The sequence below is a fragment of the Carex rostrata genome, chromosome 3 (assembly GCF_964058835.1).
Source record: "Carex rostrata chromosome 3, lpCarRost1.2, whole genome shotgun sequence".
Taxonomy (NCBI): domain Eukaryota; kingdom Viridiplantae; phylum Streptophyta; class Magnoliopsida; order Poales; family Cyperaceae; genus Carex; species Carex rostrata.
In genome coordinates this window covers 13,651,824-13,675,248 of record NC_135920.1, presented here as the reverse complement: position 1 = coordinate 13,675,248, position 23,425 = coordinate 13,651,824, and the positions used below count along the sequence as shown (strand labels likewise).

The following is a 23,425-nucleotide window of genomic DNA, read 5'->3' as shown; positions in this document are numbered from 1 at the left end:
GATTACTTGGTTTAGTTCGGTTACATTCTCAAAACTTAAATTCCAAAAGCCGTCTTTCCATTCGTCAATTCTTTTATACCTTTCGGCTCATTTATAATCATTTTAATTCAAGTCCAATTCCAAATTTACATATACACATCATGTCATATTCATTTCAATATTTCAAGGCCTATGAAATTACAAGCCCAATTCACCTTATTTATCCAATTAAACATTCAAAGGCCCGATTTACTCAATTATTTCACTTTGGCCCATTTACAATCAATTATTTTATTCCAATTCAATTTAATTAAAGGCCCATAATTTAGCAAGGTTTTAAGCCGCTAATTAAAAATTCACATTTAGGCTATTAATTTATACTACCCTACATAAGGCATTATATTTCACAATTCAGATCCTTAAATATAATTAATTTGGAATATGGTCCCTGCCAGTTCAAAGGCTGGTATACACACAAAAATTCAGCACAATACCAGTGGTATCACTGGGCCAGTACCGACTGGTACCAGCAACACATACACAACAACAACATGGATGTACTAGTCGCAATTTACCAGTACAACATCAACACAGAACCAGCAAAACAGAACAGAAAGCAAGACAACAAAGCGAACCAGCAAAACAGAAACAAGTCACAGGTCAGATCAGAACAGGCACACCAGAACTCAATTCAACACGGCTCAAGCCTCAAGTCAACACCATTTACCGGGAAAATCAACAACCCGAGCAAAGGTGAAATTAACTACAATTCCCTTTAATTAATACAAATCACAATGGTCATATATTTTACAATTCCGACCCTTAATAAAAATCATTTACAATATAGTCCCTTATACTTAATTCATTCGAGCAAATCGATCGAGTCGGGAAAATCAACAACCCGTACTCGCAAACTAACAAATTCACATCCTACAACATTAATAAATCCATCACGACACAAATCCAGAAGTTTAGAAGTTATTTTGGAAATTACCCGAAATAGAAAATATCAAAAGAAGCGGCCGATTCCGAGGGTTTCGCCTCGCCTTGCGGCCATCTCACTCGAGCACTAGCAATCACCATAGCACCCCAAGATAGCACCAATCGAGCACCGAGGCAGCACACATCCTCAACCCTAGAAACTAGGGTTTCATGGGAGGGGAAGGGGGCAGAAACCGAGAGAGAGAATGGGGGCGGGCTGGGGTCTTCCGAACCGAGAAAGAGAGAGAGAGGAGAGCAGTGGGGCGGCGGCGGCTGCTGGCCGTGGCAGCGGCGGAAAGGGAGGGGGCGGGGCCCCCTGTTTTCGGTGTAGAAGAGAGGAGAGGGAGCGGGGGCTGGCCTCTCACGGACAGAGAGGAAGAGAGGAGAGAACAGGGCGGTTTGGATGGGTTCGTCGGTGACGGAAGAGGGGAGGGGGCGGAGCCCCCTGGGGTTGGCGCTGAAGAGAGGAAGGGGCGGACGGGGGGGGGTGTTCTGTCACGGGTAAAGGGAGAGGAGAGAAAGAGAGAAGGGAGGGGTTGTTTATTAATGGGACTGCTTTAAGATTTGTGCTGGCTGAGATGAGTGTTTGTGATAATTCCAAAATTTACATTATAACTTTTAAGATCCGTGATAGATTTAATCGGATGGTCCAAACAATTTCAGAATTTCATTATGGTCATTTTAATTGGTTTCAACTCCGTTTCTTTTATAAATTCGAATCGAAAATTCATAATATTTTTGTAACTATATTCGTACATATAATTCCTATATTTATTTCTCAAATTAAGATTCGAAGAATTTGATTTTCCTTTTATATAATTATATATATTAAATTTTAGAATTCGAATAAAGCGATATCGGATAGTATCTATGTCTATATATATAAATATCAAATCAAATCCTTAAAATTCTCAAATAAACAAAATTGGTAACTTTTATATAATTTATCTCGTACGAATAATTTCGTATAATTGTGCTCTTATTTGGAATCCAATTTATTTATTTATTTACACAAATCTAATTTAACAAATTTCTTCTTTTCTAAAAATTCCAGGAATTGTAGCGAATTTTCTAAGTTTCTGATTTACCGAATAATTATAATTTTATTCCTAATGCTATATCTTATTTTATTTCTAAATCTCTAAATTGTATTATACATAATTTCATACATTATTTATATTACAAAATTTTAGTTTCGTTTTAGTCGGTCAGAAAATTTCTGAACGATTGTTAAATTAATTAAACTTTTTATTTAAGTCAAATGATTGATTTATCAATTTTAATCAAGTTTTAAAATTTCGGAATGTAACAAGATAGATGCATTTTTCATAATCTGTAAGCATGCTATGTAATTGATGGCAATGTGTAAGAAAAATTCAGCATTTTGTTTATCAGCAGTTTTGTGTTTACTAGAATTTTCTGTCAACAATACCTGTTTGTCAGTATTGCAATACAGAGTGTTAAAATTTTGTTTTCATACAATAAAGTTTACCAGTTTGTACCAGCAAGACAGTAGCAAACAACCAAGTTTCCGACATCCTTGTTAGAAATTTACTGATTGGGTATTGGGAATTAGATCCTGGTGCTTGTCATAACATACACTTTGATGCAATGAAGAAAACTATATTCATGAATGAACTTCCAAGAGAGAAACATAAAAAAAAAAGGTTGTTCCACTAGTAGCAAGTGCGGTTGAGTTTTCTAACATGTTTTTCTCAAAAAAAAAAAAAGTTTGCTACTAAGTACAGTTTTGTAAAATATCATAAGATGCTTTCATATATACCCTTCCATTGCAGCAAAGTTTACATATGACAATCTCATGTTAATCCAAGCTCTCTAATTAATACTGGTATCTACCTATGAATTGATGTTGCTAATTAACTGCATCCATCTGCTGGCATATTATTTCCTCTGAGCTTAGTTTAAAACGAATCTAGTATATTAAAAGAAAAGGTATTTGTTAGAAAACTAGCAACGAACTTTGGCAATTGTAATGCACTACAACTGTTGAAGCAACAAAAGAAGAAAGGCATGACCATTGACAAAATAAAGAAAACAATATTAAATCATCCGGTACAAAATAAGGTTTGCCAGGAAAATATGCCCAGTGGCTGAACATGTCAAATTGGACATTAAAGCTCTTATTCGATGTATTAATATATAGTGGAATTGCTTAAAGTGTTACCTGAATAGGATAACTGAAGATTTGTACTTTTACAATATTTCTTAGTTTCAAACATTCTCTTGTTATCTCATTATGGCCGTTTGAAGATAGTGATTGAATGCAAGGGAACCTGATTCTCAGTTTCTTAAGGGAAGGCAAAATATCAAAAGAAAATGACTGAAGATTTGTGCAGCCCATGATATCAAACAAGTCGATAGAGGTAAGGAGCTGCGAAGAAACTTCATGTTCTTCAGTATAAGAAGAAAATTCCAATTCAAAAATTTGTAGGGAAGTGAGCTTCTTGCAAATAGGCAAGGTTAAAAGGGCAAGAGAGTCTCCTTCAATTGTTCTTAGAGACAAGGTTCTAACTCAGTCCTCTCTATTTCTTTTGATGCAGAGTCCCATGCTGCAATGAAACCAGGGCATCCGCAAAAATGCAAGTGTTTCAGGTTGACCCATGACTTTAGACCTTTCATTGAGCTCAGTTTTTCACAATACATAATTTTGAGAATCTTCAAACTGACCAAATGCTCCCCAAATATAAGGGAAGTGAGTGACTGGCACCACATTATATCAAAATTCTCTAAAGCAACAAAACAATGCAAGTCCAAAGATTCCAAATTGGAGATGTGAGAAATCTCTAAAGAACGAAGTGAGCTAAGGTCATGGAAAGCCAATTCAACAACCTGAAGGGTTGAACTTTGTTCGAGGAATAGACTTAACTTTTGCCATTTCTCTGTATAATGCATTGATTGAATTATTCTAGTTTTTTTAATTGATATAAAAGGAAAGAAGTGTATGAAACAGGTGGTAGTTGAAAAATTAGTGAACAATCTTCAATTATGAGACTCTCTAGAGAAGGAAACCTCTCCAATACCTTAGTTGTAGCACATCCTGAGAGAGGAAGATCCACTAATTTATTACAATTCCAAATTGTTGAAGTTGGTCACTCCACACCCACTTTTCGAGATCTGGCATATCTATGATCTCTAACTTTTTCAAAGATGGAAATTTCATTCTTTCACGAGTACCATAACACTGAGGTCAATTTCCCTGACAACCAATCCAGACAAGACCAAATGCTTGAGAAACTCCAATTCCCCTATAGGCGAAAGAAACTCTCATTCTTTACAATCCAATAGAGACAGAGATTGAAGAAAAATGAGAGAGAGCTCCAACCACGTGGGAGAAGCCACACCACAATATCCATCTATACGAAGCAATTTGAGGTTGGTGTTTGGTTTAAGACCCTCAACGACACTTTTGTTTTCATGTTCACCATGATTCCATTGTAAATCCAAGGAATCAAGCTTCTCTTTCTCTTCTAGTTTAGCCTTTCTTGCTTCTCTCTTAGATCTTACGTTCTCAAGATTCAAAATTTGAAGTAATCCTCCAATCTCAACAAGATAGCCTAATTGTTTCATCTGGAAGCCTTTATTTGGTTGAACATCAAAATAATTCAGCTCTTGTAGAGAGGTTAGTTTCCCTACACCCCATATCTTAGAGTGCAGTCTCCCTTCAACAATAAAATATCATAAGTTAACAAGGTCACAAAATTTATTTGGCAACTCCAGATCCAGAAACATGTCACTTTCAATTTCAAATACTTGTAGGTAATATAACCTACATATTTCTGTTGAAAGAGTCCTACAAGTGTTTGAACACGATAAACTAAGATATCGGAAGCTAACAAAAGTATGAAAGTTAAATAAATTATGTGGTTGTTCCCGAGAACAAAGAGTTATTCTCACTGCACGAAGAAATTTTGTTTCTTTGAGCAGGTCCGAAATACTTTGAAAAGTACCTGAAGACAACATATTCTAATTGTTTAATATTATTGTGCTCAAGTTCTCTCCTTCCAAACACGCCAATTCCCTGACTATTGCTTCTTTATATTTGCCTTGTTTTTCTGTGAAACTATAATAAATTGACAAATGACGTATGGTTGATGGAATTTTTATACGTTCGGGGTCATTGATGGTTAAACATTTTTTGAAGAAAACCATACATGCCAAATCATGAATCAAGTCATGAAATGTATATAATACACTTTATGTTGATTACCACCATATCTTGATTCTATGATTTGAAAAAAACCACGGTTTAACATAACATTGAAGAAAGAATTTCCAATATCCTCCATACTTTTGCCTTCGGATTTTACAACGAGAAAACCTTGAGCCATCCATAGATATACAAACTCCTTACATGCAAAAGTGTGGTCCTCCAGAAAAATAACACAATATGAGAAACACCTTTGGAGATGAAAGGGCATATGCTTATAACTTAACCTGAGTGCTGACATAATATCATTTGGATCACTCTGAGATTTCCACTCTTCACTATCCCTGATTTTCATCCAATATCTCTCATCAAGCTTTCCTTTTAAAAGAGCACTTACAGTTTTTACAGCTAATGGGTTACACTTCAACTTATTGGCAATTTATTGTCCGATATTTCTTAACCTCCAGTTTCCACCATAGTTTGGATCATTGAATATACAAGTATAAAAGAAGGATAAAAATGCATCCTCTAGACCATTCAAAAAAATATTTCTTGCACTGACCATTTTGGCGACAGATTGATTTCTAGCCATCACCAAGATTATGCTCCCTTTTACCCTGCAATAATTTAATGGAGTCACCATTGACTCCCATTGGCTCTTAGCTTCGTCTTCCCGCATGTCATCCAAAATAAGTAGAAACCTCTTGGACACCAATTCGACCTTAAGTTTATTTTGGAGCTCATTGAGGTTATGTAGGTCATATCTTTTTCCAAGTGCACTTTCTAGCATCTCACGTGTAAGTCGTTCAATATCAAACTGGGTAGACACACAAATCCAGATTCTAACCTCAAATTAACTATGAACTTTTGCATCATTGAACACTAGCCGAGCAAGTGTTGTCTTCCCCACACCGCCACTGCTAACTATTGTTAGAACAGGGACAATACCAACTATTGCAAATTCTTCATTTGTTATCAATAGGTTCATTAGTTGGTCACGCTCTTAGTCTCTCCCAAAAACTCGAGGTTTAGTGAGAAATGATGATGTTTGGGGCAAGTTTGTTGGTTCAGTTTGACTTGTTTCAGTTTTAGCGGAAGTTGTAACTAGTAATTCTGTTTGCACTGCCTTGCGGATGTTTATATGAGATTTCTTCAATTGATCAGCTAACTCCTTCATCCTTCAAGATAGATTAATTCTGGAAGGGAAGGTTATTGGTTGTGGTACTTGCGAATACACGAATACGGTACAAAGCGATGAGACATCCTCTTTAAACGTGAAAGGATGGAACAACATGTGAGCCGAAAGCCAGAAGAAGATGCAGCTAATGATTTATTGATGTAGTCTACTTTCTCCTGGCAACCTGTTAGCGATTAATCAAATCGTAATATGTGACTATTTATATGTGAAAATAGTAATTCTAATAGCTTTAATAAAATTTACGAATGTTATAACTAATATCATGTGAACATAGTAATTCTAATAGCTTTAATAAAAAAATTCTGACAACGCATTGATTTCATCAACATCAAAATGGTTAAAATAATCTGCAACAAAATGTGAGGAGTTTGACTAATAAGAAATAACATGTTCATTTATTAGTTTTTCAAAATTTCAACAATATTATAGTAGCGAGTCCCTTGTCTATACAAATTTTCAGAACCCAGTGGTTATTTATTTGTATTTTAATTTTATTTTATTGTGGACAAAGAAATTTATTTATACTCTCCTAAAACTCCAAAATTTTCACATTAATCTAATTATAACACTTCTCAATAAATCTAACTCAATACTTATAGTGAGAGTTAAACAAATATATATTTTGATGGGATTCTTATTAGACAATTTAGCCAAATGTCTTCTTTTTATGTTACTTTAGCAATAATGATTGGGTTACTACCATAGTTTTAGATATTATCTGTAGATTTGAAGGAATGAAGAAAATTTGAGTAAATTTGATAAAAGAAAAATGCCAAAAGATCAACTTCACTGAAGAGGCCACAAGACTTTCTTGCGGACCGTAAAAATTCACTAGTAGTGTCTGCATATGTCAAGAGAATAAGGTGGTTGCAACCATAATGCAACACTTTAATTGAAGATCTATGTAGTGTCTCCATATGAAAATAAAAGAGGGTAGTTGTAACACTAATACTACACTCTAGTTGAATGAGTTTGTAACACTCAAGTAATTTCTGTAGATGGCAAGAGAATAGGTCAGTTGCAACTCCAATACAATACTCCAGTTGATGGTCTTTGCAGAACACTTGTAGTGTCTCCATATTGCATTAGAAAAGGGTGTTGCAACCCTGATACAACACTCCAATTGAAGGTGTTTGCAACAATCTAATAGTGTCTCCATATAGCAAAAGAAGAGGGTGGTTGCTACCCTAATACAACACTCCAATTGAAGGGTTTTTGCAGCACTCTAGTAGTGTCTCCAGATGCCAAGAGAAGAGGGTAGTTGCAACCATAATACAATACTCTAATTGAAGACCTTTAAAGCATAATAGTAGTGTCCCCAGACGTCAAGATAATATGGTGGTTGCAACCCTAATACAACACTTTAATTGAAGGTATTTGCACCACTCTAGTAGTGTCTCCGTTTAGCAATAGAAGAGGGTGATTGCAACCCTTATACAAAACTCCAATTGAAGGTCTTTGCAGCACACTAGTAGTGTCTGCATATGTCAAGAGAATATGATATTTACAATCATGATACAACACTTTAATTGAAGATCTTTGTAGCGCTCTAGAAGTGCATCCATATGGCAATAGAAGATGGTAGTTGCAACCCTAATGCAACACCTCAGTTGAAAAAGTTCGCAACACTCAAGTAATATATGCAGATGGCAAGAGAGTAGTATAATTGTAATTTCAGTACAATACTCCAAATGAAGGTCTTTGCAGAACACTAGTAATGTCCCTATATGGCATGAGAAGAGGGTTGCAACCCCAATACAACACTCCAATTGAAAGTGTTCGCAAAACTTTAATAGTGTCTCATTATGACAAGAGAAGAGGGTGGTTGTAACCCTAATAAAAACTCAAATTGAACATGTTTGAAGCACTTTAGTATTGTCTCCATATGGCAAGAGAAGAGGGTGGTGGCTACCCTTATACAACACTACAATTAAAGGTCTTTGCACAACACTAGTAGTGTCATTTGATGGAAAGAGAAGAGGTTGGTGGCAACCCAACACTCCAATTGAAAGTGTTTGCAGCACTCTAGTAATGTACTAGTGTCTCCATATGGCAAGAAAATAGGGAGGCTTCAACCCTTACACAACAATCCAATTGAAGGTTTTTGCAGCGCAGTAGTATTGTCTGCATATGGCAAGAGAAGATGGTGGTTGCAACCCAAATACAACACTCAAATTAAAGGCCATTGTATCACACTAGTATTGCATACACTCAAATTGAAGGTGTTTGGAGCCCTCTACTAGTGTCTCTATATGGCAAGATAATAGGACATTTACAACCCTAATACAACACTCCAATTGAAGATATTTGGAGCACTCTTGTGGTGTCCATATATGGCAAGATAATAGGGTATTTACAACCCTAATACAACACTCCAATTGAAGGTGTTTGGAGCACTCTAGCAATGTCTCTGTCTGGCAAAAGCATAGGGTAGTTGCAACCCTAATACAACACTCCAATTGAAAGTCTTTCCGGTGCTCTAGTAGTATCTCCAGATGGCAGCATAAGACGGTAGTTGTAACCCTAATAAAACACTCCAAATAAAGATCTATGGAGCACTCTAGAAGTGTCTCCAGATGGCAAGATAATAGGGCATTTACGACCCTAATAAAACACTATAATTGATGGCGTTTGGAGTACCCTAGTAGTGTCTCTATATGAAAATATAATAGAGCATTTACGACCCTAATATAACACTCCAATAAAAGGTGTTTGGAGCACTCTAGTAGTGTCTCCAGATGGCAAGATAATTGGGCATTTACAACCCTAATACATCACTCCAATTGAAGATGTTTGGAGCACTCTAGAAGTGTCTCCAGACGGCAAGACAATAGGGCATTTACAAACCCAATACAACGCTTCAATTCAATGTCTTTGCATCACTCTAGTAGTGTCTCCAAATGGCAACATAGGAGGGTAGTTGTAAACTTTGTAAAACACTCCAATTGATGGTGTTTGGAGCACTCTAGTAATGTTTCCAGAGGGTAAGATAATATGGCATTTAAAATCCTAATACAACACTCCAATTGAAGCTCTTTGGAGCTCTTTCGTAGTGTCTCTATATGGCAAGATAATAGGGCATCTACAACCCTAATACAACACTCCAATTCAAGGAGTTTGGAGCACACTAGTAGTGTCTCCAGATGACAAGATAATCAGGCATTTACAACCCTAATACAACACTCCAATTCAAGGTGTTTGGAGCACTCTAGTAGTGTCCCTATATGGCAAGATAATAGGACATTAATAACACTAATACAACACTCCAATTCAAGGTGTTTGAAGCACTCTAGTAGTGTCTCCAGATAGCAAGGTAATTGGGCATTTACAACCCCAATACAATATTCCAATTCAATGTGTTTGCAGCACTCCAGTAGTGTCTCCTTATGGCAACATAAGAGGGTTATTGTAACCCTCGTAAAACACTCCAATTGATGGTGTTTGGAGCACTCTAGTAATGTCTCAAGATGGCAAGACAATAGGCATTGAAAATCCTAATCCAATTGAAGCTGTTTGGAGCACTCTAGTAGTGTCTCAAGATGGCAAGATAATAAGACATTCAAAACCCTAATACAACACTCCAATTCAAGGTATTTGGAGCACTCTAGTAGTGTCTCCATATGACAAGATAATAAGGCATTTACAACCCTAATATAACCTTCCAATGGATGGTGTTTGGAGCACTAGTAGTGTCTCTATTTGGCAAGATAATAGGGCATTTAGAACTCCAATAAAATACTCCAATTCAAGGTGTTTGGAGTACCGTAGATGTTTGTCTTGATGGCAAGATAATAGGGAATTTACTACCCTGATACAACACTCCAATTGATGGTGTTTGAGGCACTCTAGTAGTGTCTCTATATGACAAGATTATAGGGCATTTATAACCCTAATACAACACTCCAATACAATGTGTTTGGAGTACTCTAGTAGTATCTCTAGATGGCAAGATAATAGGGTATTTACAACCCTAATACAACACTCCAATGGAAGGTCTTTGGAGCACACTAGTAGTGTCTCCAGATTGTAAGATAATAGAGCATTTACAATCCTGATACAACACTCCAATTGAAGGTGTTTGGACCACTCTTGTAGTTAGAGTATGTCAAGATAATAGGACATTTACAACCCCAATACAACAGTCAAATTCAATGTGTTTGCAGCACCCTAGTAGTGTCTCAAGATGGCAAGATAATAGAGCATTTACAATCCTAATACAACACTGCAATTGAAGGTGTTTGGACCACTCTTGTACTTTCTCTATATGTCAAGATAATAGGACATTTACAACCGTAATACAACACTCCAAATGACGGTTTTTGGAGCACTTTAGTAATGTCTCTAAATGGTCAGAGAAGATGGTAGTAGCAACACTAATACAACCCTCCAATTGAAAGTCTTTGCAGCACTCTACTAGTGTCTCCATATGGCAACATAAGAGAGTAGGTTTAACCCTAATAAAGCACTCAAATTGATGGTGTTTGGAACACTCTAGTAGTGTCTCCAGATGGCAAGATAATAGGTCATTTGCAACCCCAATACAAGACTCCAATTGAAGATATTTGGAGCGCTCTTGTAATGTCTCTATATGAAAAGATAATAGGGCATTTACAACCCTAATACAACATTCCAAAGGAAGGTGTTTGGAGCACCCTTGTGGTGTCACGAGATGGCAAGATAATAGGGCATTTACAATCGAAATAAAACACTTTTATTGAAGGTGTTTGGAGCACTCTAATAATGTCTCCATATTGCAAGATAATTGGTCATTTACACCCCTAATACAACACCCGAATTGATCGATTTTGGAGCACTCTAGTAGTGTCTCCAGATGGCAAGATAATAGGGCATTTACAACCCCAATACAACACTCCAATTCAAAGTCTTTGCAACACTCTAGTAGTGTCTCTATTTGGTAACATAATAGGACATTTACAACCCAAATATAACACTCAAATTCAAGTTGTTTGGAACACTCTAGTTGTGTCTCTAGGTGGCAAGACAACATGGCATTTACAACCCCAATACAATACTCCAATTAAGGGTGTTTGGAGCACTCTGGCAGTGTCTCTATATGGGAAGATATTAGGGCATTTGCAACCGTAATATAACACTGCAAATGAAGGTGTTTGGAGCACTCTAGTAATGTCTCTATATGGCGAGATAATTGGTTATTTACAACCCTAATACAACATGACAAGATAGGTCATTTACAACCCCAATACAAGACACCAATTGAAGGTGTTTGGAGCGTTCTTGTAGTGTCTCTATATGGCAAGATAATATGGCACTTACGACCCTAATACAACATTCCAAACGAAGGTGTTTGGAGTACTCTTGTGGTGTCACCAGATGGCAAGATAATAGGGCATTTACAATCCAAATAAAACACTTTTATTGAAGGTATTTGGAGCACTCTAGTAGTGTCTCTATATGGCAAGATAATTGGCTATTCACGCCCCTAATACAACACTCCAATTGATCGATTTTGGAGCACTCTTGTAGTGTCTCTATCTGGCGATAATAGGGCATTTACAACCCTAATACAAAACACCAATTGAAAGTGTTTTGGAACACACTAATAGTGTCTCTATTTGGCAAGATAATAGGACATTTACAACCCTAATACAACACTCCAATTCAAGGTGTTTCGAGCACTCTAGTAGTGTCTTTAGATAGAAAAATAATAGGGCATTTACAACCCGAATACAACACTTCAATTGAAGGTGTATATGGAGCACTCTAGTAGTCTCTCTATATGGCTAGAAAATAGGGCATTTACAACCCTATTAAAACACTCCAATTGAAGGTGTTTTGAGCACTCTAGTAGTGTCCCTATATGGTAAGATAATGGAGCATTTACAATCCTAATACGACTCTAATTGAAGGTGTTTGGTGTACTCTAGTAGTGTCTCTCTATAACAAGATAGTAGGGCATTTAGAACCGTAATACAACAGTCCAATTCAAGGTGTTTTGACCACTCTAGTATTGTCTCCAAATGACAAGATAATAGGGTATTTAAAACCCCAATACAACACTCCAATGCAAAGTCTTTGTAGCACTCTAGAAGTGTCTCCATATGGCAACATGAGAGGGTAGTTGTAACCCCCGTAAAACACTCCAATTGAAGGTGTATGGTCTACTCTACTACTGTCTCTAGATGGCAAGATAATAGGACATTTACAACCCTAATACAACACTCCAATTGAAGGTGTTTGGGGCACTCTAGTAGTGTCTCTATAAGGCAATATAATAGGGCATTTATAACCTTAATACAACACTCAAATTGAAAGTGTTTGGAGCACTATAGTACTGTCTCCAGATGGCAAGATAATAGGACATTTACAATCCAAATAAAATACTCCAATTGAAGGTGTTTGGAGCACTTTAGTAGTGTCTCCAGATGACAAGATAATAGGGCATTTACAACCCTAATACAACAGTCCAATTAAAGGTGTTTGCAGCACTATAGTAGTGTCTCTATATGGCAAGATAATAGGGCATTTACAATCCTAATACAACACTCCAATTCAAGGTATTTGCAGCACTCTAGTTGTGTATCTAGGTGGCAAGACAACAAGGCATTTACCACCCCAATACAACACTACAATTGAAAGTGTTTGGAGCACTCTCGTAGTGTCTATATGGAAAGATAATAGGGCATTTGCAACCCCAATACAACACTCCAATTCAAAGTCTTTGCAGCACTCTAGTAGTGTCTCCATATGGCAACATGAGAGGGTAGTTGTAACCCTCGTAAAATACTCCAATTGAAGGTGTTTGGAGCACTCTACTACTGTCTCTAGATGACAAGATAATAGGGCATTTACAACCCTAATACAACACTCCAATTCAAGGTGTTTGCAGCACTCTAGTAGTGTCCCTATATGGCAAGATAATAGGGCATTAACAACACTAATACAACACTCCAATGGAAGGTGTTTGGAGCACCCTTGTGGTGTCACCAGAAGAAAAGATAATAGGGCATTTACATCCAAATAAAACACTTTTTATTGAAAGTGTTTGGAGCACTCTAATAGTGTCTCTCTATGCCAAGATAATTGGTCATTTACACTCCTAATACTACATCCAAATTGATCGATTTTGGAGCACCCTAGTAGTGTCTCCAGATGGCAAGATAATAGGGCATCTACAACCCTAATAAAATACTCCAATTGAAGGTATTTGGAGCTCTCTTGTAATGTAGAGATATGGCAAGATAATAAGACATTTACAACCCTAATACAACATTCCAAAGGAAGGTGTTTGGAGTACTCTTGTGGTGTCACCAGATGACAAGATAATAGGGCATTTACAATCCAAATAAAACACTTTTATTGAAGGTATTTGGAGCACTCTAGTAGTGTCTCTATATGGCAACATAATTGGCCATTTATGCTAATACAACACTTCAATTGGTCGATTTGGAGCACTCTTATAGAGTCTCTATCTGGCTAGATAATAAGGCATTTACAACCATAATACAGCACCCTTATTGAAGGTGTTTGGAGCACTCTAGTAGTGTCTCTATTTGGTAAGGTAATATGACATTTAGAACCCTAGTACAACACTCCAATTCTAGGTGTTTGGAGCACCCTAGTTGTGTCTTTAGGTGGCAAGACAACAGGGGATTTACAACCCCAATACAACACTCCAATTGAAAGTGTTTGTAGCACTCTACAAGTGTCTCTATATGACAAGATAATAGGGCATTTACAACCCTAATACAACATTCCAAAGGAAGGTGTTTGGAGTACTCTTGTGGTGTCACCAGATGGCAATATAATAGGGCATTTACAATCCAAATAAAACACTTTTATTGAAGGTATTTGGAACACTCTAGTAGTGTCTCTATATGGCAAGATAATTGGCCATTTACGCCCCTAATACAACACTCCAATTGGTCGATTTGGAGCACTCTTATAGAGTCTCTATCTGGCTAGATAATAGGGCATTTACAACCATAATACAGCACCCTTATTGAAGGTGTTTGGAGCACTCTAGTAGTGTCTCTATTTGGTAAGGTAATAGGACATTTAGAACCCTAGTACAACACTCCAATTCTAGGTGTTTGGAGCACCCTAGTTGTGTCTTTAGGTGGCAAGACAACAGGGGATTTACAACCGCAATACAACACTCCAATTGAAGGTGTTTGTAGCACTCTACAAGTGTCTCTATATGACAAGATAATAGGGCATTTACAACCCTAATACAACATTCCAAAGGAAGGTGTTTGGAGTACTCTTGTGGTGTCACCAGATGGCAATATAATAGGGCATTTACAACCCTCACTCCAATTCAAGGTGTTTCGAGCACTCTAGTAGTGTCTTCAGATAGCAAAATAATAGGGCATTTACAAGCCCAATACAACACTTCAATTGAAGGTATTTGGAGCACTCTTGTAGTCTCTCTATCTGGCTCGATAATAGGGCATTTACAACCCTAATACAACATTCCAAAGGAAGGTGTTTGGAGTACTCATGTGGTGTCCCCAGATGGCAACGCAATAGGGCATTTACAATCCAAATAAAATACTTTTATTGAAGGCATTTGGAGCACTCCAGTAGTGTTTCTATATGGCACGATATTGGTCATTTACACCCCTAATAAAACACTCCAATTGATCGATTTTGGAACACTCTAGTAGTGTCTCTACTTGGCAAGATAATAGGGCATTTACAACCCCAATACAACACTTCAATTGAAGGTATTTGGAGCACTCTAGTAGTCTCTCTATCTGGCTAGATAATAGGGCAATTACAACCCTAATAAAACACTCTAGTTGAAGGTGTTTGGAGCACTCTAGTAGTGTCCCTATATGGCAAGATAATGGAACATTTACAATCCTAATACAACACTCTAATTGAAGCTGTTTGGTGTACTCTAGTAGTGCATCTCTATGGCAAGATTGTAGGGCATTTACAAACCTAATACAACACTCCAAATGAAGGTGTTTGAAGCACTCTAGTAGTGTCTCCAGTTGGTAAGATAATAGGCCATTTACCACCTCCAACTGAAGTTGTTTGGAGCATTCTAGTAGTGTTTCCATATGTGAAGATAATAGGGCATTTAGAACCCTAATACAAGACTCCAATTACAGGTGTTTAGAGCACTCTAGTAGTTTGTCCAGCTCACAAGATAATAGTGCATTTACAACCCTAATACAACATTCCAATTGAAGGTGTTTGGGGCACTCTAGTAGTGTCTCTATAAGGCATTTACAACCCCAATACAACACTCCAATTCTAAGTCTTTCCAGCACTCTAGTAATGTCTCCATATGGCAACATGAGAGGGTAGTTGTAACCCTCGTAAAACACACAAATTGAAGGTGGTTGGAGCACTCTACTAGTGTCTCTAAATGGCAAGATAATAGGGCATTTACAATCCAAATAAAATACTCCAATTGAAGGTGTTTGGAGCACTTTAGTAGTGTCTCCAGATGACAAGATAATATGGCATTTACAACCCTAATACAACAGTTCAATTGAAGGTGTTTGCAGCACTATAGTAGTGTCTCTATTTGGAAAAGTAATTGGACATTTACAACACAAATACAACACTCCAATTCAAGGTGTTTGGAGCACTCTAGTAATGTCCCTATATGGCAAGATAATGAAGCATTTACAATCCTAATACAACACTCTAATTGAAGGTGTTTGGTGTACTCTAGTAGTGCATCTCTATGGCAAGATTGTAGGGCATTTACAACCCTAATACAACACTCCAAATGAAGGTGTTTGAAGCACTCTAGTAGTGTCTCCAGTTGGTAAGATAATAGGCCATTTACCACCCTAATACAACTCTCCAACTGAAATTGTTTGGAGCATTCTAGTAGTGTTTCCATATGTGAAGATAATAGGGCATTTAGAACCCTAATACAAGACTCCAATTACAGGTGTTTAGAGCACTCTAGTAGTTTGTCCAGCTCACAAGATAATAGTGCATTTACAACCCTAATACAACACTCCAATTGATCGAATTTGGAATACTCTAGTAGTGTCTTTACTTGGCAAGATAATAGGGCATTTACAACCATCATACAACACTCCAATTCAAGGTGTTTGGAGCACTCTGGCAGTGTCTCTATTTGGGAAGATATTAGGGTATTTACAACCCTAGTAAAACACTCCAATCGGAAAGTGTTTGGAGCACTCTAGTAGTGTCCCTATATGGCAAGATAATGGAGCATTTCCAATCCTAATAAAACACTCTAATTTAAGGTGTTTAGTGTACTCTAGTAGTGTTTCTCTATGGCAAAAGAGTAGGGCATTTACAACCCTAATATAACACTCCAATTGAAGGTGTTTGAAGCACTCTAGTACTGTCCCTATATGGCAAGATAATAGGGCATTTACAACCCTAATACAACACTCCAATTGATCGATTTTGGAATACTCTAGTAGTGTCTCTACTTGGCAAGATAATAGGGCATTTACAACCCTCATACAACACTCCAATTCATGGTGTTTGGAGCACTCTGGCAGTGTCTCTATATGGGAAGATATTAGGTCATTTACAACTCCAATACAAGGCTCTAATTGAAGGTGTTTGGAGCGTTCTTGTAATGTCTCTATATGACAAGATAATAGGGCATTTACAACCCTAATACAACATTCCAAAGGAAGGTGTTTGGAGTACTCTTGTGGTGTCACCAGATGGCAAGATAATAGGGCATTTACAACCCTAATACAACACTCCAATTCAAGGTGTTTCGAGCACTCTAGTAGTGTCTTTAGATAGAAAAATAATAGGGCATTTACAAGCCCAATACAACACTTCAATTGAAGGTATTTAGAGCACTCTTGTAGTCTCTCTATCTGGCTCGATAATAGGGCATTTACAACCCTAATAAAACACTCCAATTGGAAGGTGTTTAGAGCACTCTAGGAGTGTCCCTATATGGCAAGATAATAGAGCATTTACAATCCTAATACAACACTCTAGTTGAAGGTGTTTTTAGCACTCTGGCAGTGTCTCTATATGGCAAGATAATAGGGAATTCAGAACCCTAATACAACACTCCAATTGAAGGTGTTTAGTGTACTCTAGTAGTGTCTCTCTATGGAAAAATAGTAGGGCATTTACAACCCTAATATAACACTCCAATTGAAGGTGTTTGAAGCACTCTAGTAGTGTCTCCAGTTGGTAAGATAATAGGGCATTTACCACCCTAATACAGCTGTCCAACTGAAGTTGTTTGGGGGCACTCTAGTAGTGTCTATATATGGCACGATAATAGGGCATTTACAACCCTAATACAACACTCTAATTGAAGGTGTTCGGGGCACTCTAGTAGTATCTCTATATGGCAAGATAATAGGGTATTTACAACTCTAATACAACACTCCAATTAAAGGTGTTTGGAGCACTCTAGTAGTGACTCTATTTGGCAAAATAATACGGCATTTACAACCCCAATAATACACTACAATTGAAGGTGCTTGGGGCACTCTAATAGTGTCACCATATGGCAAGATAATTGGGTATTTACAATCCAAATACAACTCTCCAACTGAAGGTGTTTGGAGCACTCTGGTAGTGTACCTATATTGCAAGATAATAGGACATTTACAACCCTAATAGAGCACTCCAAATTGAAAGTGTTTGGAGCACTCTAGTAGTATCTCCAAATGGCAAGATAAAAGGGCATTTACAACCCTAATACAGCACCCTTGTTGAAGGTGTTTGTAGCACTCTAGTAGTGTCTCTAGAGGGCAAGATAATAGGGCATTTACAACCCCAATACAACACTTCAACTGATTGTTTTTGTAGCACTCTAGTTGTGCCTCTATATGGCAAGATAATCAAGCATTTACAACCCTAATACAACACTCCAATTGATTGATTTTGGAGCACTCTTCTAGTGTCTCTATATGGCAAGATAATAGGGCATTTACAATTCAAATACAAAATTTCAATTGATGGTGTTTGGAGCATTCTAGTAGTGTCTTTGTTTGGCAAGATAATAGGGCATTTACAACTCTAATAAAATACTCCAATTGAAGGTGTTTTGAGCACTCTAGTAGTGTCACCATTTGGCAAGATAATGGGGCATTTACTATCCTAATACAAGTCTCCAATTAAAGGTGTTTGAAGCACTCTAGTAGTGTCTCTAGATTGCAAGATAGTTAGGCATTTAATCCCTAATTTAACACTCCAATTGAAGGTGTTTGGAGCACTCTAGTAGTGTCTCCATATGGCAAGATAATAGAATTTACAACCCTAATACAACATTAATTCTAATTGAAGTTATTTGGAGCACTCTAATTGTGTCTCAATATGGCAAGATAATAGGGCATTTACAACCATAATACAACTCTCCAATTGATCGATTTTGGAACACTCTAGTAGTGTCTGTACTTGGCAAGATAATAGGGCTTTTACAACCCTAATACAACACTCCAATTCAAGGTGTTTGGAGCACTCTAGTAGTGTCTCCAGATAGCAAAAAATAGGGCATTTACAACCCCAATACAATAATTCAATTGAAGGTATTTGGAGCACTCTAGTAGTCTCTCTATTTGGCTAGATAATAGGGCATTTACAACCCTAATAAAACACTCCAATTGGAAGGTCTTTGGAGCACTCTAGTAGTGTCCCTATATGGCAAGATAATGGAGCATTTACAACCCTAATATAACACTCCAATTGAAGGTGTTTGAAGCACTCTAGTAGTGTCTCCAGTTGGTAAGATAATAGAGTATTTACCACCCTAATACAGCTCTCCAACTGAAGTTGTTTGGAACACTCTAGTAGTGTCTCCATATGGCAAGATAATAGGGCATTTACAACCCTAATATAAGACTCGTATTAATGGTGTTTGGAGCACTCTAGTAGTTTGTCTAGATGGCATAATAACAGGGCATTTACAACCCTAATACAACACTCCAATTGATCGATTTTGGAATACTCTAGTAGTGTCTCTACGTGGCAAGATAATAGGGCATTTACAACCTAATACAACACTCCAATTCAAGGTGTTTGGAGCACTCTAGTAGTGTCTCTAGATAGCAAAAAAATAGGGCATTTACAACCCCAATACAACACTTCAATTGAAGGTATTTGGAGCACTCTTATAGTCTCTCTATCTGGCTAGATAATAGGGCATTTACAGCCATAATAAAACACTCCAATTGGAAGGTGTTTGGAGCACTCTAGTAGTGTCCCTATATGGCAAGATAATGGAGCATTTACAATCCTAATACAACACTCTAATTGAAGGTGTTTAGTGTACTCTAGTAGTGTCTCTCTATGGCAAAATAGTAGGGCATTTACAACCCTAATATAACACTCCAATTGAAGGTGTTTGAAGCACTCTAGTAGTGTGTCTCCAGCTATTAAGATAATAGGGCATTTACCACCCTAATACAGTTCCCCAACTGAAGTTGTTTGGAGCACTCTAGTAGTGTCTCCATATGGCAAGATAGTAGGGTATTTACAATCCTAATATAAGACTCGAATTAAAGGTGTTTGGAGCACTCTAGTAGTTTGTCCATATGGCAAGATAATACGGCATTTACAACCCTAATACAACACTCCAATTAAAGGTGTTTGGGGGCACTCTAGTGTCTCTATATAACAAGATAGTAGGGCATTTACAACCTTAATACAACACTCTAATTGAAGGTGTTCGGGGCACTCTAGTCTCTCTATATGGCAAGATAATATGGCATTTACAACCCTAATACAACACTCCAATTGAAGGTGTTTGGAGCACTCTAGTAGTGTCTCTATTTGGCAAGATAATACGGCATTGACAACCCCAATAAAACACTCCAATTGAAGGTGTTTGGGGCACTCTAATAGTGTCATTATATGACAAGATAATTGGGTATTTACAATCCAAATACAATACTCCAATTGATGGTGTTTGGAGCACTCTGGTAGTGTCCCTATATTGCGAGATAATAGGGCATTTACAACCCTAATAGAGCACTCCAATTGAAAGTGTTTGCAGCACTCTAGTAGTATCTCCAAATGGCAAGATAATAGGACATTTACAACCCTAATACAGCACCCTTATTGAAGGTGTTTGGAGCACTCTAGTAGTGTCTCTATATGGCAAGATAATAGGGCATTTACAACCCTAATACAACACTTCAATTGATTGTTTTTGTAGCACTCTAGTTGTGTCTCTATATGGCAAGATAATCGGGCATTTACATCCCTAATACAACACTCCAATTGATCGATTTTGGAGCACTCTTCTAGTGTCTCTATATGGCAAGATAATAGATCATTTACAATCCAAATACAAAAGTTCAATTGATGGTGTTTGGAGCATTCTAGTAGTGTCTCTCTGTGTGGCAAGATAATATGGCGTTTACAACTCTAATAAAACACTCCAATTGAAGGTGTTTGGAGCACTCTAGTAGTGTCACCATTTGGCAAGATAATGGGGCATTTACAATCCAAATACAACACTCCAATGGAAGGTATTTTGTGCACTCTAGTAGTATCCCTATATTGCAAGATAATAGGACATTTACAACTCTAATACCGCACTCCAAATGAAGGTATTTGGAGCACTCTAGTAGTGTCTCCAGATAGCAAGATAATAGGGTATTTACAACTCTAATACAACACTAGAATTGAAGGTGTTTGGCGTACTCTAGTAGTGTTTCTATATGGCAAGATAATAAGACATTTACAATCCTAATACAACACTCCAATTAAAGGTCTTTGAAGCACTCTAGTAGTGTCTCTAGATGACAAGGTAGTTAGACATCTAATCCCTAATTCAACACTTCAATTGAAGGTGTTTGGAGCACTCTAGTAGTGTCTCTATATGGCAAGATAATAGCATTTACAACCCTAATACAACACTCTATTTGAAGTTGTTTGGAGCACTCTAATTGTGTCTCAATATGGCAAGATAATAGGGCATTTACAACCCTAATACAACTCTCCAATTGAAGGTGTTTGGAGCACTCTAGTAGTGTCTCTATATGGCAAGATAATAGGGCATTGACAGCCCCAATAAAACACTCCAATTGAAGGTGTTTGGGGGCACTCTAATAGTGTCACCATATGGCAAGATAATGGGGTATTTAAAATCCAAATACAACACTCTAATTGAAGGTGTTTGAAGGACTCTGGTAGTGTCCCTATATTGCGAGATAATATGGCATTTACAACCCTAATAGAGCACTCCAATTGAAAGTGTTTGGAGCACTTTTGTAGTATCTCCAAATGACAAGATAATATGGCATTTACAACCCTAATACAGCACCCTTATTGAAGGTGTTTGGAGCACTCTAGTAGTGTCTCTAGAGGGCAAGATAATAAGTCATTTACAACCCCAATACAACACTTCAATTGATTGTTTTTGTAGCACTCTAGTTGTGTCTCTATATGGCAAGATAATCAGGCATTTACAACCCTAATACAACACTCCAATTGATCGATTTTGGAGCACTGTTCTAGTGTCTCTATATGGCAAGATAATAGTGTATTTACAATCCAAATACAAAAGTCCAATTGATGGTGTTTGAAGCATTCTAGTAGTGTCTCTGTTTGGCAAGATAATAGGGCATTGATAACCCTAATAAAACACTCCAATTGAAGGTGTTTGGAGCACTCTAGTAGTGTCACCATTTAGCAAGATAATGGGGCATTTACAATCCAAATACAACACTCCAGTGAAAAGTATTTTGAGCACTCTAGTAGTGTCCCTATATTGCAAGATAATAAAACATTTACAATTCTAATACCGTACTCCAATGGAAGGTATTTGGAGCACTCTAGTAGTGTCTCCATATGACAAAAGAAGGTTTTGCATCACCTTCAATTTGCCCGAAGAACATTATTTTTTTATTATATATATTTTTTAATCAGTTGTCAATTAAATCTTGGAGAACTATAATATTATGATAATGATTTTCCTCGCCCAAGCGAGGCCTCATCAAGAAAAAACGAGTTTATGATTGATAATATGCATGAGTGCATGCCAACTATTATGCAAGTATTAACTATTAACAAATTAACAATTAACAAGGGATAAGTGTTAATTCTTGACATGTTTAAATATAGACGTACAATCGAACTTATATTAAAAATATATTAACTTTTAATTTGCCTAGTGCGGAAGATCGTGAGTTTAAAATCAATGTCTATCACAGAATAATTTTAGGACTTATGACTCTCATGTTAATTGTTTTGCTAATCTAATGTTATCAAATTACCTTTTTCTATAATTTTAATATAATCATAAAAAGAGGGAATGCCATAAGCTTTGCGTACCCCAAGAATGGTATTCTTGGCACTTTCTCTTTGCTTTAAAAATCTTGCTTTTCTTTTTAACTTCTAAATGTATCAGAGCCACTTGATTCATCAGTTCATGCTCCTATCATATATCCAACGAGCAAGAGAACTTTGAATCGCTCCAAACTTCCATTAAATTATTTGGGGGAATTTCATGTATCCCCCTCAAAAACTTTGAAATTACATATTTCCCCCTCTAAAATTCATAATATCATATTTACCCTTCAAAATTTCAAAAACTCACAAATTTACCCAATTAACGAAAAACTGAATTTAATTATATTTAATATTCTATAAAATATAATTAATTATTCCTTCCCCTTCTTCCAATACTGGATTGCTCCCTTCCCACCATTACATCTACCTCTTTTACTCCTTCGTCTTTGCGCAATCCACACAACCCTTCTTTCAAATTCTAAGCACGTTGCTTTCCTGCACACAAGTTGCCTCTAACACAGCAGAGGTGTTAGAGTCGAGAGGGAGGAGGGAGGTGGAGAGAGCGTTGGACTGATGGGGACGTTGGAGGTATAGCAGAGAGCGACAGAAGAATAGTGGGAGGTAGAAGAGCATGAATGAGCGGACGTAGCAGGAGTGGCCAAGAAAGTCGCCGTAGTTGTCAGAGGGAAGGAGAGAGGCAGGAGAGTAGTGGGCGAGTCTATTGATGCATCATATGCATGTTGCCCATGGCGTTAAATTGAATTGATTACTTGGTGTGTGTTTGACGGGAGAGGATATGAAACTATAGAAAAGCAAACAAAGGAAGAGCAAGGAGAAAGAGACAGAGAGTTGAATGGGATTGGGGATGCAATGGGTATGAATTGAACTATGTGTAG

General features: G+C 37.2%; 1 pseudogene; it reads right to left on the bottom strand.

The window, feature by feature from the left end:
- Positions 1 to 4,245: 4,245 nt before the first annotated feature.
- LOC144551870 (putative disease resistance protein RGA3) lies at positions 4,246 to 6,116 on the bottom strand (annotated as a pseudogene).
- Between the last annotated feature and the right edge of the window lie 17,309 nt (positions 6,117 to 23,425).